This window comes from Cherax quadricarinatus, chromosome 4 (assembly GCF_038502225.1).
Source record: "Cherax quadricarinatus isolate ZL_2023a chromosome 4, ASM3850222v1, whole genome shotgun sequence".
In the NCBI taxonomy this organism is placed as follows: Eukaryota; Metazoa; Arthropoda; class Malacostraca; order Decapoda; family Parastacidae; genus Cherax; species Cherax quadricarinatus.
The window spans coordinates 65,995,498-66,007,274 of record NC_091295.1 but is presented as its reverse complement, the minus strand read 5'-3'; positions in this window follow the sequence as shown (position 1 = coordinate 66,007,274).

The window sequence follows — 11,777 nt, the reverse complement described above, 5'->3', positions numbered from 1 at the left end:
TAGAGGGACTAGTACCGAACTTGCACACGAAAATCACTCACTACGAAAGCAAAAGACTTGGCAGACGATGCAACATCCCCCCAATGAAAAGCAGGGGTGTCACTAGCACGTTAAGAGACCATACAATAAGTGTCAGGGGCCTGAGACTGTTCAACTGCCTCCCAGCATACATAAGGGGGATTACCAACAGACCCCTGGCAGTCTTCAAGCTGGCACTGGACAAGCACCTAAAGTCGGTTCCTGATCAGCCGGGCTGTGGCTCGTACGTTGGTTTGCGTGCAGCCAGCAGCAACAGCCTGGTTGATCAGGCTCTGATCCACCAGGAGGCCTGGTCACAGACCGGGCCGCGGGGGCGTTGACCCCCGGAACTCTCTCCAGGTAAACTCCTCCAGTACTGTACCAGTCACAATCTACAACAATCATCGGTAGTATTGTACCAGTCACAATCTACTCCAGTCACTGGTAGTATTGTACCAGTCACAATCTACTCCAGTCACCGGTAGCATTGTACCAGTCAAAATCTACAACAATCACTGGTAGTAGTGTACCAGTCACAGTCTACAACAATCACTGGTAGTATTGTATCAGTCACAATCTACAACAATCACTGGTAGTATTGTACCAGTCACAATCTACAACAATCACTGGTAGTATTGTACCAGTCACAATATACTCCAGTCACTGGTAGTATTGTACCAGTCACAATCTACAACAATCACTGGTAGTATTGTACCAGTCACAATATACTCCAGTCACTGGTAGTATTGTACCAGTCACAGTCTACAACAATCACTGGTAGTATTGTATCAGTCACAATCTTCAACAATCACTGGTAGTATTGTACCAGTCACAATATACTCCAGTCACTGGTAGTATTGTACCAGTCAATGACAGCCAATAAACTTACACTTAACACTGACAAAACCTACTATATTATGTTTGGTAGCAGAGCAGGTGTTGCGCAACTTAACATTAAGATCGACAACACTCTAATTGCCAGACATAATGAGGGCAAATTCCTAGGCCTATACCTCGACAACAACCTGAATTTCAGCCTGGAGTTTACCTGGAGAGAGTTCCGGGGGTCAACGCCCCCGCGGCCCGGTCTGTGACCAGGCCTCCTGGTGGATCAGAGCCTGATCAACCAGGCTGTTGCTGCTGGCTGCACGCAAACCAACGTACGAGCCACAGCCCGGCTGATCAGGAACTGACTTTAGGTGCTTGTCCCGTGCCAGCTTGAAGACTGCCAGGGGTCTGTTGGTAATCCCCCTTATGTGTGCTGGGAGGCAGTTGAACAGTCTCGGGCCCCTGACACTTATTGTATGGTCTCTTAACGTGCTAGTGACACCCCTGCTTTTCATTGGGGGGATGGTGCATCGTCTGCCAAGTCTTTTGCTTTCGTAGTGAGTGATTTTCGTGTGCAAGTTCGGTACTAGTCCCTCTAGGATTTTCCAGGTGTATATAATCATGTATCTCTCCCTCCTGCGTTCCTGGGAATACAGGTTTAGGAACCTCAAGCGCTCCCAATAATTGAGGTGTTTTATCTCCATTATGCGCGCCGTGAAAGTTCTCTGTACATTTTCTAGGTCGGCAATTTCACCTGCCTTGAAAGGTGCTGTTAGTGTGCAGCAATATTCCAGCCTAGATAGAACAAGTGACCTGAAGAGTGTCATCATGGGCTTGGCCTCCCTAGTTTTGAAGGTTCTCATTATCCATCCTGTCATTTTTCTAGGAGATGCGATTGATACAATGTTATAGTCCTTGAAGGTGAGATCCTCCGACATGATCACTCCCAGGTCTTTGACGTTGGTGTTTCGCTCTATTTTGTGGCCAGAATTTGTTTTGTACTCTGATGAAGATTTAATTTCCTCATGTTTACCATATCTGAGTAATTGAAATTTCTCATCGTTGAACTTCATATTGTTTTCTGCAGCCCACTGAAAGATTTGGTTGATGTCCGCCTGGAGCTTTGCAGTGTCTGCAATGGAAGACACTGTCATGCAGATTCGGGTGTCATCTGCAAAGGAAGAAACGGTGCTGTGGCGGACATCCTTGTCTATGTCGGATATGAGGATGAGGAACAAGATGGGAGCGAGTACTGTGCCTTGTGGAACAGAGCTTTTCACCGTAGCTGCCTCGGACTTTACTCTGTTGACGACTACTCTCTGTGTTCTGTTAGTGAGGAAATTATAGATCCATCGACCGACTTTTCCTGTTATTCCTTTAGCACGCATTTTGTGCGCTATTACGCCATGGTCACACTTGTCGAAGGCTTTTGCAAAGTCTGTATATATTACATCTGCATTCTTTTTGTCTTCTAGTGCATTTAGGACCTTGTCGTAGTGATCCAATAGTTGAGACAGACAGGAGCGACCTGTTCTAAACCCATGTTGCCCTGGGTTGTGTAACTGATGGGTTTCTAGATTGGTGGTGATCTTGCTTCTTAGGACCCTTTCAAAGATTTTTATGATATGGGATGTTAGTGCTATTGGTCTGTAGTTCTTTGCTGTTGCTTTACTGCCCCCTTTGTGGAGTGAGGCTATGTCTGTTGTTTTTAGTAACTGTGGGACGACCCCCGTGTTCATGCTCCCTCTCCATAGGATGGAAGAGGTTCGTGATAGGGGCTTCTTGCAGTTCTTGATGAACACAGAGTTCCATGAGTCTGGCCCTGGGGCAGAGTGCATGGACATGTCATTTATCGCCTGTTCGAAGTCATTTGGCGTCAGGATAACATCGGATAGGCTTGTGTTAATCAAATTTTGTGGCTCTCTCATAAAAAATTCATTTTGATCTTCGACTCTCAGTCTGGTTAGCGGCTTGCTAAAAACTGAGTCATATTGGGACTTGAGTAGCTCACTCATTTCCTTGCTGCCATCTGTGTAGGACCCATCTTGTTTAAGTAGGGGCCCAATACTGGACGTTGTTCTCGATTTTGATTTGGCATAGGAGAAGAAATACTTTGGGTTTCTTTCGATTTCATTTATGGCTTTTAGTTCTTCCCGCGATTCCTGACTCCTAAAGGATTCTTTTAGCTTAGTTCGATGCTTGCTATTTCTCTGACCAGTGTCTCCCTACGCATTTCAGATATATTGACCTCTTTTAGCCGCTCTGTTATTCTTTTCCGTCGCCTGTAAAGGGAGCGCCTGTCTCTTTCTATTTTACATCTACTCCTCCTTTTTCTTAGAGGAATAAGCCTTGTGCATACATCGAGTGCCACCGAGTTAATCTGTTCTAGGCATAAGTTAGGGTCTGTGTTGCTTAGTATATCTTCCCAGCTTATATCGGTTAGGACTTGGTTTACTTGGTCCCACTTTATGTTTTTGTTATTGAAGTTGAATTTGGTGAATGCTCCCTCGTGACTAATCTCATTATGTCGGTCTGGGGCTCCGCGCATACATGACTGAACCTCAATTATGTTGTGATCTGAGTATATTGTTTTTGATATGGTGACATTTCTTATCAGATCATCATTGTTAGTGAAGATGAGGTCTAGTGTATTCTCCAGTCTAGTAGGCTCTATTATTTGCTGGTTTAAATTGAATTTTGTGCAGAGATTTAAAAGCTCGCGTGAGTGTGAGTTTTCATCAGAGCTGCCTCCTGGTGTTATTACTGCAACATTATTATTTGCTATATTCCTCCATTTTAGGTGCCTTAAGTTGAAATCCCCCAGGAGCAAGATGTTGGGTGCAGGAGCTGGAAGATTTTCCAGACAGTGGTCAATTTTTAACAGCTGTTCCTGGAATTGCTGGGATGTTGCATCCGGAGGCTTGTAGACTACCACAATGACTAGGTTTTGGTTCTCGACCTTTACTGCTAAAACTTCCACTACATCATTTGAGGCATTTAGCAGTTCTGTGCAAACAATAACACATAATAAAAAAAGTATCCAAAACGGTTGGGATCCTCTCCAAGATACGATACTACGTGCCGCAAAATGCCCTTCTCACACTATACCATTCACTCATTTATCCATACCTCACCTATGCTATTTGTGCTTGAGGATCACCTGCAGCAACACACCTAAAGCCAATAATAACCCAACAAAAAGCCGCAGTAAGAATAATCAATAAATCCCATCCCTGGCAACACACTCCCCCACTCTTCATAGATCTAAACTTACTCCCTGTTCAGAACATCCACACTTACTACAGTGCAATCTATATCTACAGGACCTTAAATTCCAATATTAACCTTGACCTAAAACGCTTTCTTGATAGTTGTGACAGGATCCACAGGCATAACACCAGACACAAACATCTCTACGACATTCTCCGTGTCCGACTAAACCTTTACAAAAATTCAATGTATTTCAAAGGCCCTAAAATCTGGAACACCCTTCCTGAAAACTCTGGAACTGCAGACACATTCATCACCTTCAAAACTACCTTTAGAAAACATCTTATCTCCCTGATACACCCCGACAACTAACTACATAGAAACCACCTGGTGGTTCACACTTACACACATTCACTCACTCATTTGACTATAAACACAGAAATACGAATCTTAATCTTAAAATAATGATTCCTAACTAGTGATAAGTTTGCCTGTGATACTCCAATATAGAAACTATGTATTGTGCCAAAACAAAAGCATTCACATTGCTAAACTCACAAACTAGTATTTAGTCACTTAGTATTTAGTCGACTTACTCCATAATCTGTAATAATTTAGGGTTAAGAATTAATCCAAGTCTGCCCGAAATGCCTAGTCATGCTAGGTGTCCTAGTGGCCCCCTCTGTAATTAGTGTTTTATTACATGTAAACCACACAATAACCAAAATCTGTAAACCCCGCATTGTAATCCTTATAGAGAATAAGCTTGATTGATTGATTGATTGATCTACAACAATCACTGGTAGTATTGTACCAGTCACAATATACTCCAGTCAGTGGTAGTATTGTACCAGACACAATATACAACAATCACTGGTAGTATTGTACCAGTCACAATATACTCCAGTCAGTGGTATTATTGTACCAGTCACAATCTACAACAATCACTGGTAGTATTGTACCAGTCACAACCTACTCCAGTCACTGGTAGTATTGTACCAGACACAATATACTCCAGTCACTGGTAGTATTGTACCAATCACAATCTTCTCCAGTCAGTGATAGTATTGTACCAGTCACAATTTACTCCAGTCAGTGGTAATATTGTACTAGTCACAATCTTCTCCAGTCAATAGTAGTATTGTACCAGTCACAATTTACTCCAGTCAGTGGTAGTATTGTACAAGTCACAATCTACAACAATCACTGGTAGTATTGTACGAGCCACAGTCTTATCCAGTCAGTGGTAGTACTGTACCAGTCACAATCTTCTCCAGTCAGTGGTAGTATTGTACCAGTCACAATCTTCTCCAGTCAGTGGTAGTATTGTATCAGTCACAATCTTCTCCAGTCAGTGGTAGCATTGTACCAGTCACAATCTTCTCCAGTCAGTGGTAGTATTGTACCAGTCACAATCTTCTCCAGTCAGTGGTAGTATTGTACCAGTCACAATCTTCTCCAGTCAGTGGTAGTATTGTACCAGTCACAATCTTCTCCAGTCAGTGGTAGTATTGTACCAGTCACAATCTTCTCCGGTCAGTGGTAGTATTGTACCAGTCACAATCTTCTCCGGTCAGTGGTAGTATAGTACCAGTCACAATCTTCTCCAGTCAGTGGTAGTATTGTGCAAGTTAGTCTACTTTTTACTTTCCTGCCAAAGCTGGAGGAAATTAAAACTATGTCTGAGTATAAAGCAAATTCCATGTACTCAATAGAGGGAAAACCTAATGTGAAGGACCTGGGAGTGATAATGTCAGAGGATGTCACTTTCAAAGATCAAAACAATGTATCTACCACATCTGCTAAGAAAGTGATAGGATGGATAATGAGAACATTCAAAACTAGGAATGCTAAGCCCACGATGATTCTCTTCAAATCGTTTGTTCTCTCTAGGCTGGAATACTGCTGTACACTAACGACCCCCTTCAAGGCATGCGATATTGCTGACCTGGAGAATGTACGGAGAACTTTCACGGCACACATAAGTACCATATATTACTGGGAACAGTTACAGTCCCTTGATTTATATTCCCTGGAACGCAGGCGAGATACATGATAATATACGCTTGGAAAATCCTATAGGGAATAGTCCCAAACTTGCACTCGAAAATCACTCCCTATGAAAGCAAAAGACTCTGCAGGAGATGCAACATTCCCCCATTGAAAAGCAGAGGCGCCACGAGCACACTGATAATGTTTGTGAAAATGACCGCAATAATATTGATAACACTAATTTATATATATGTATATATATATATATATATATATAAATATATATATATATATATATATATATATATATATATATATATATATATATATATATATATATATATATATATACATAGGTAGTAGGTTGGTAGACAGCAACCACCCAGGGAAGTACTACCGTCCTGCCAGATGACTGTGAAACAAAAACCTGTAACTGTTTTGCATGATGGTAGGATTGCTGGTTTCTTTTTCTGTCTCATAAACACGCTAAGATAACAGGGATATCTTGCTACTCCTACTTACACTTTGGTCACACTTCACAGACACGCACATGCATATATATATATATATATACATACATCTAGGTTTTTCTCCTTTTTCTAAATAGCTCTTGTTCTTTTTTATTTCTTCTATTGTCCATGGGGAAGTGGAAAAGAATCTTTCCTCCGTAAGCCATGCGTGTCGTATGAGGCGACTAAAATGCCGGGAGCAATGGGCTAGTAACCCCTTCTCCTGTATACAATTACTAAAAAAGAGAAGAAGAAAAACTTTATAAAACTGGGTTGCTTAAATGAGCGTGGATGTAGTGCGGATGACAAGAAACAGATGATTGCTGATGTTATGAATGAAAAGAAGTTGGATGTCCTGGCCCTAAGCGAAACAAAGCTGAAGGGGGTAGGAGAGTTTCAGTGGGGGGAAATAAATGGGATTAAATCTGGAGTATCTGAGAGAGTTAGAGCAAAGGAAAGGGTAGCAGTAATGTTAAATGATCAGTTATGGAAGGAGAAAAGAGAATATGAATGTGTAAATTCAAGAATTATGTGGATTAAAGTAAAGGTTGGATGCGAGAAGTGGGTCATAATAAGCGTGTATGCACCTGGAGAAGAGAGGAATGCAGAGGAGAGAGAGAGATTTTGGGAGATGTTAAGTGAATGTATAGGAGCCTTTGAACCAAGTGAGAGAGTAATTGTGGTAGGGGACTTGAATGCTAAAGTAGGAGAAACTTTTAGAGAGGGTGTGGTAGGTAAGTTTGGGGTGCCAGGTGTAAATGATAATGGGAGCCCTTTGATTGAACTTTGTATAGAAAGGGGTTTAGTTATAGGTAATACATATTTTAAGAAAAAGAGGATAAATAAGTATACACGATATGATGTAGGGCGAAATGACAGTAGTTTGTTGGATTATGTATTGGTAGATAAAAGACTGTTGAGTAGACTTCAGGATGTACATGTTTATAGAGGGGCCACAGATATATCAGATCACTTTCTAGTTGTAGCTACACTGAGAGTAAAAGGTAGATGGGATACAAGGAGATTAGAAGCATCAGGGAAGAGAGAGGTGAAGGTTTATAAACTAAAAGAGGAGGCAGTTAGGGTAAGATATAAACAGCTATTGGAGGATAGATGGGCTAATGAGAGCATAGGCAATGGGGTCGAAGAGGTATGGGGTAGGTTTAAAAATGTAGTGTTAGAGTGTTCAGCAGAAGTTTGTGGTTACAGGAAAGTGGGTGCAGGAGGGAAGAGGAGCGATTGGTGGAATGATGATGTAAAGAGAGTAGTAAGGGAGAAAAAGTTAGCATATGAGAAGTTTTTACAAAGTAGAAGTGATGCAAGGAGGGAAGAGTATATGGAGAAAAAGAGAGAAGTTAAGAGAGTGGTGAAGCAATGTAAAAAGAGAGCAAATGAGAGAGTGGGTGAGATGTTATCAACAAATTTTGTTGAAAATAAGAAAAAGTTTTGGAGTGAGATTAACAAGTTAAGAAAGCCTAGAGAACAAATGGATTTGTCAGTTAAAAATAGGAGAGGAGAGTTATTAAATGGAGAGTTAGAGGTATTGGGAAGATGGAAGGAATATTTTGAGGAATTGTTAAATGTTGATGAAGATAGGGAAGCTGTGATTTCGTGTATAGGGCAAGGAGGAATAACATCTTGTAGGAGTGAGGAAGAGCCAGTTGTGAGTGTGGGGGAAGTTCGTGAGGCAGTAGGTAAAATGAAAGGGGGTAAGGCAGCCGGGATTGATGGGATAAAGATAGAAATGTTAAAAGCAGGTGGGGATATAGTTTTGGAGTGGTTGGTGCAATTATTTAATAAATGTATGGAAGAGGGTAAGGTACCTAGGGATTGGCAGAGAGCATGCATAGTTCCTTTGTATAAAGGCAATGGGGATAAAAGAGAGTGCAAAAATTATAGGGGGATAAGTCTGTTGAGTGTACCTGGTAAAGTGTATGGTAGAGTTATAATTGAAAGAATTAAGAGTAAGACGGAGAATAGGATAGCAGATGAACAAGGAGGCTTTAGGAAAGGTAGGGGATGTGTGGACCAGGTGTTTACAGTGAAACATATAAGTGAACAGTATTTAGATAAGGCTAAAGAGGTCTTTGTGGCATTTATGGATTTGGAAAAGGCGTATGACAGGGTGGATAGGGGGGCAATGTGGCAGATGTTGCAAGTGTATGGTGTAGGAGGTAGGTTACTGAAAGCAGTGAAGAGTTTTTACGAGGATAGTGAGGCTCAAGTTAGAGTATGTAGGAAAGAGGGAAATTTTTTCCCAGTAAAAGTAGGCCTTAGACAAGGATGTGTGATGTCACCGTGGTTGTTTAATATATTTATAGATGGGGTTGTAAGAGAAGTAAATGCGAGGGTCTTGGCAAGAGGCGTGGAGTTAAAAGATAAAGAATCACACACAAAGTGGGAGTTGTCACAGCTGCTCTTTGCTGATGACACTGTGCTCTTGGGAGATTCTGAAGAGAAGTTGCAGAGATTGGTGGATGAATTTGGTAGGGTGTGCAAAAGAAGAAAATTAAAGGTGAATACAGGAAAGAGTAAGGTTATGAGGATAACAAAAAGATTAGGTGATGAAAGATTGAATATCAGATTGGAGGGAGAGAGTATGGAGGAGGTGAACGTATTCAGATATTTGGGAGTGGACGTGTCAGCGGATGGGTCTATGAAAGATGAGGTGAATCATAGAATTGATGAGGGAAAAAGAGTGAGTGGTGCACTTAGGAGTCTGTGGAGACAAAGAACCTTGTCCTTGGAGGCAAAGAGGGGAATGTATGAGAGTATAGTTTTACCAACGCTTGTCCTTGGAGGCAAAGAGGGGAATGTATGAGAGTATAGTTTTACCAACGCTCTTATATGGGTGTGAAGCGTGGGTGATGAATGTTGCAGCGAGGAGAAGGCTGGAGGCAGTGGAGATGTCATGTCTGAGGGCAATGTGTGGTGTGAATATAATGCAGAGAATTCGTAGTTTGGAAGTTAGGAGGAGGTGCGGGATTACCAAAACTGTTGTCCAGAGGGCTGAGGAAGGGTTGTTGAGGTGGTTCGGACATGTAGAGAGAATGGAGCGAAACAGAATGACTTCAAGAGTGTATCAGTCTGTATGGGAAGGAAGGCGGGGTAGGGGTCGGCCGAGGCAGGGTTGGAGGGAGGGGGTAAAGGAGGTTTTGTGTGCGAGGGGCTTGGACTTCCAGCAGGCATGCGTGAGCGTGTTTGATAGGAGTGAATGGAGACAAATGGTTTTTAATACTTGACGTGCTGTTGGAGTGTGAGCAAAGTAACATTTATGAAGGGATTCAGGGAAACCGGCAGGCCGGACTTGAGTCCTGGAGATGGGAAGTACAGTGCCTGCACTCTGAAGGAGGGGTGTTAATGTTGCAGTTTAAAAACTGTAGTGTAAAGCACCCTTCTGGCAAGACAGTGATGGAGTGAATGATGGTGAAAGTTTTTCTTTTTCGGGCCACCCTGCCTTGGTGGGAATCGGCCGGTGTGATAATAAAAAATAAAATATATATATATATATATATATATATATATATATATATATATATATATATATATATATATATATATATATATATATATATATATATATATATGTCGTGCCGAATAGGCAGAACTTGCGATCTTGGCTTAAATAGCAACGCTCATCTTGCCATATAGGACAAACGAAAATTTGTGTATGTAATAATTTCGCCAAAATCATTCTGAACCTAACGAAAAAAATATATTTCACTGTGTTTGTTTAGCATTAAATTATTGTAAACAAATCTAAAATATATTTAGTTGGGTTAGGCTAAAATAAATTGTTCTTGTTATGATAAGGTTAGGTAAGTTTTCTAAGATTCTTTTGGAGCAAAATTATATATTTTTACATTAATATTAATGAAAAAAATATATCTTTAAACGTATAAGAGAAAATTTTAGAAAGAACTTAATTTTAGATGAGTTCTTGCTAATTGACCAGTTTTACATATTCGGCACGACATATATATATATATATATATATACATATATATATATATATATATATATATATATATATATATATATATATATATATATATATATATATATATATATATATATATATATATATATATATATATATATATAAATATATTATATATATATAGAAACGTTTCCACAATCAAGATTACCAAATGCTTCAACAGTATCTAATTGTTCAACTTGTCGATTTTGTAAACCGTTTCATATATACCATATATATGGTATACACTGTAGCCAAGAACCAGGAGGAGTGAAGGGTTGGTGTGTATAATGGTTGGTGTGGCAACACTGGTGGGTGGATCACCATGGCTACACTGTCAACAGTCAACAGTTGGTGGGTGACCAAGCAACCCACCAGTCCAACCTTCACGCCCACCCTCACTCAGTCAACCCACAGCCGCCCGCACACCACCCACACCATCGCCCACCCAACAGGTAGAATAATTCTCACGCCCGCACTCTAGTTCTCACACCAGCACTCTAGTTTTCACACTAGCGCTCTAGTTCTTACGCCCGCACTCTAGTTCTCACACCAGCACTCTAGTTTTCACACCAGCACTCTAGTTCTTACGCCCGCTCTGTAGTTCTCACTCATGCACTCTAGTTCTCACATCAGCACTCTAGTTCTCACACCAGCACTCTAGTTTTCACGTCTGCACTCTAGTTCTCACACCAGCACTCTAGTTCTCACACCAGCACTCTAGTTTTCACGTCTGCACTCTAGTTCTCACACCAGCACTCTAGTTCTCACACCAGCACTCTAGTTCTCACACCAGCACTCTAGTTCTCACACCAGCACTCTAGTTCTCACACCAGCACTCTAGTTTTAACACCAGCACTCTAGTTCTCACACCAGCACTCTAGTTTTCACACCAGCACTCTAGTTCTCACGCCCACTTTCTAGTTCTCACTCACGCACTCTAGTTCTCACACCAGCACTCTAGTTTTCATATCAGCACTCTAGTTCTCACACCAGCACTCAAGTTCTCACGTCCACACTCTAGTTCTCACGCCAGCACTCTAGTTCTCACTCCAGCACTCTAGTTCTCACTCCAGCACTCTAGTTCTCACTCCAGCACTCTAGCTCTCACTCCAGCACTCTAGTTTTCACTCCAGCACTCTAGTTCTCACACCAGCACTCTAGCTCTCTCTCCAGCACTCTAGTTCTCACTCCAGCACTCTAGTTCTCACACCAGCACTCTAGTTCTCACTCCAGCACTC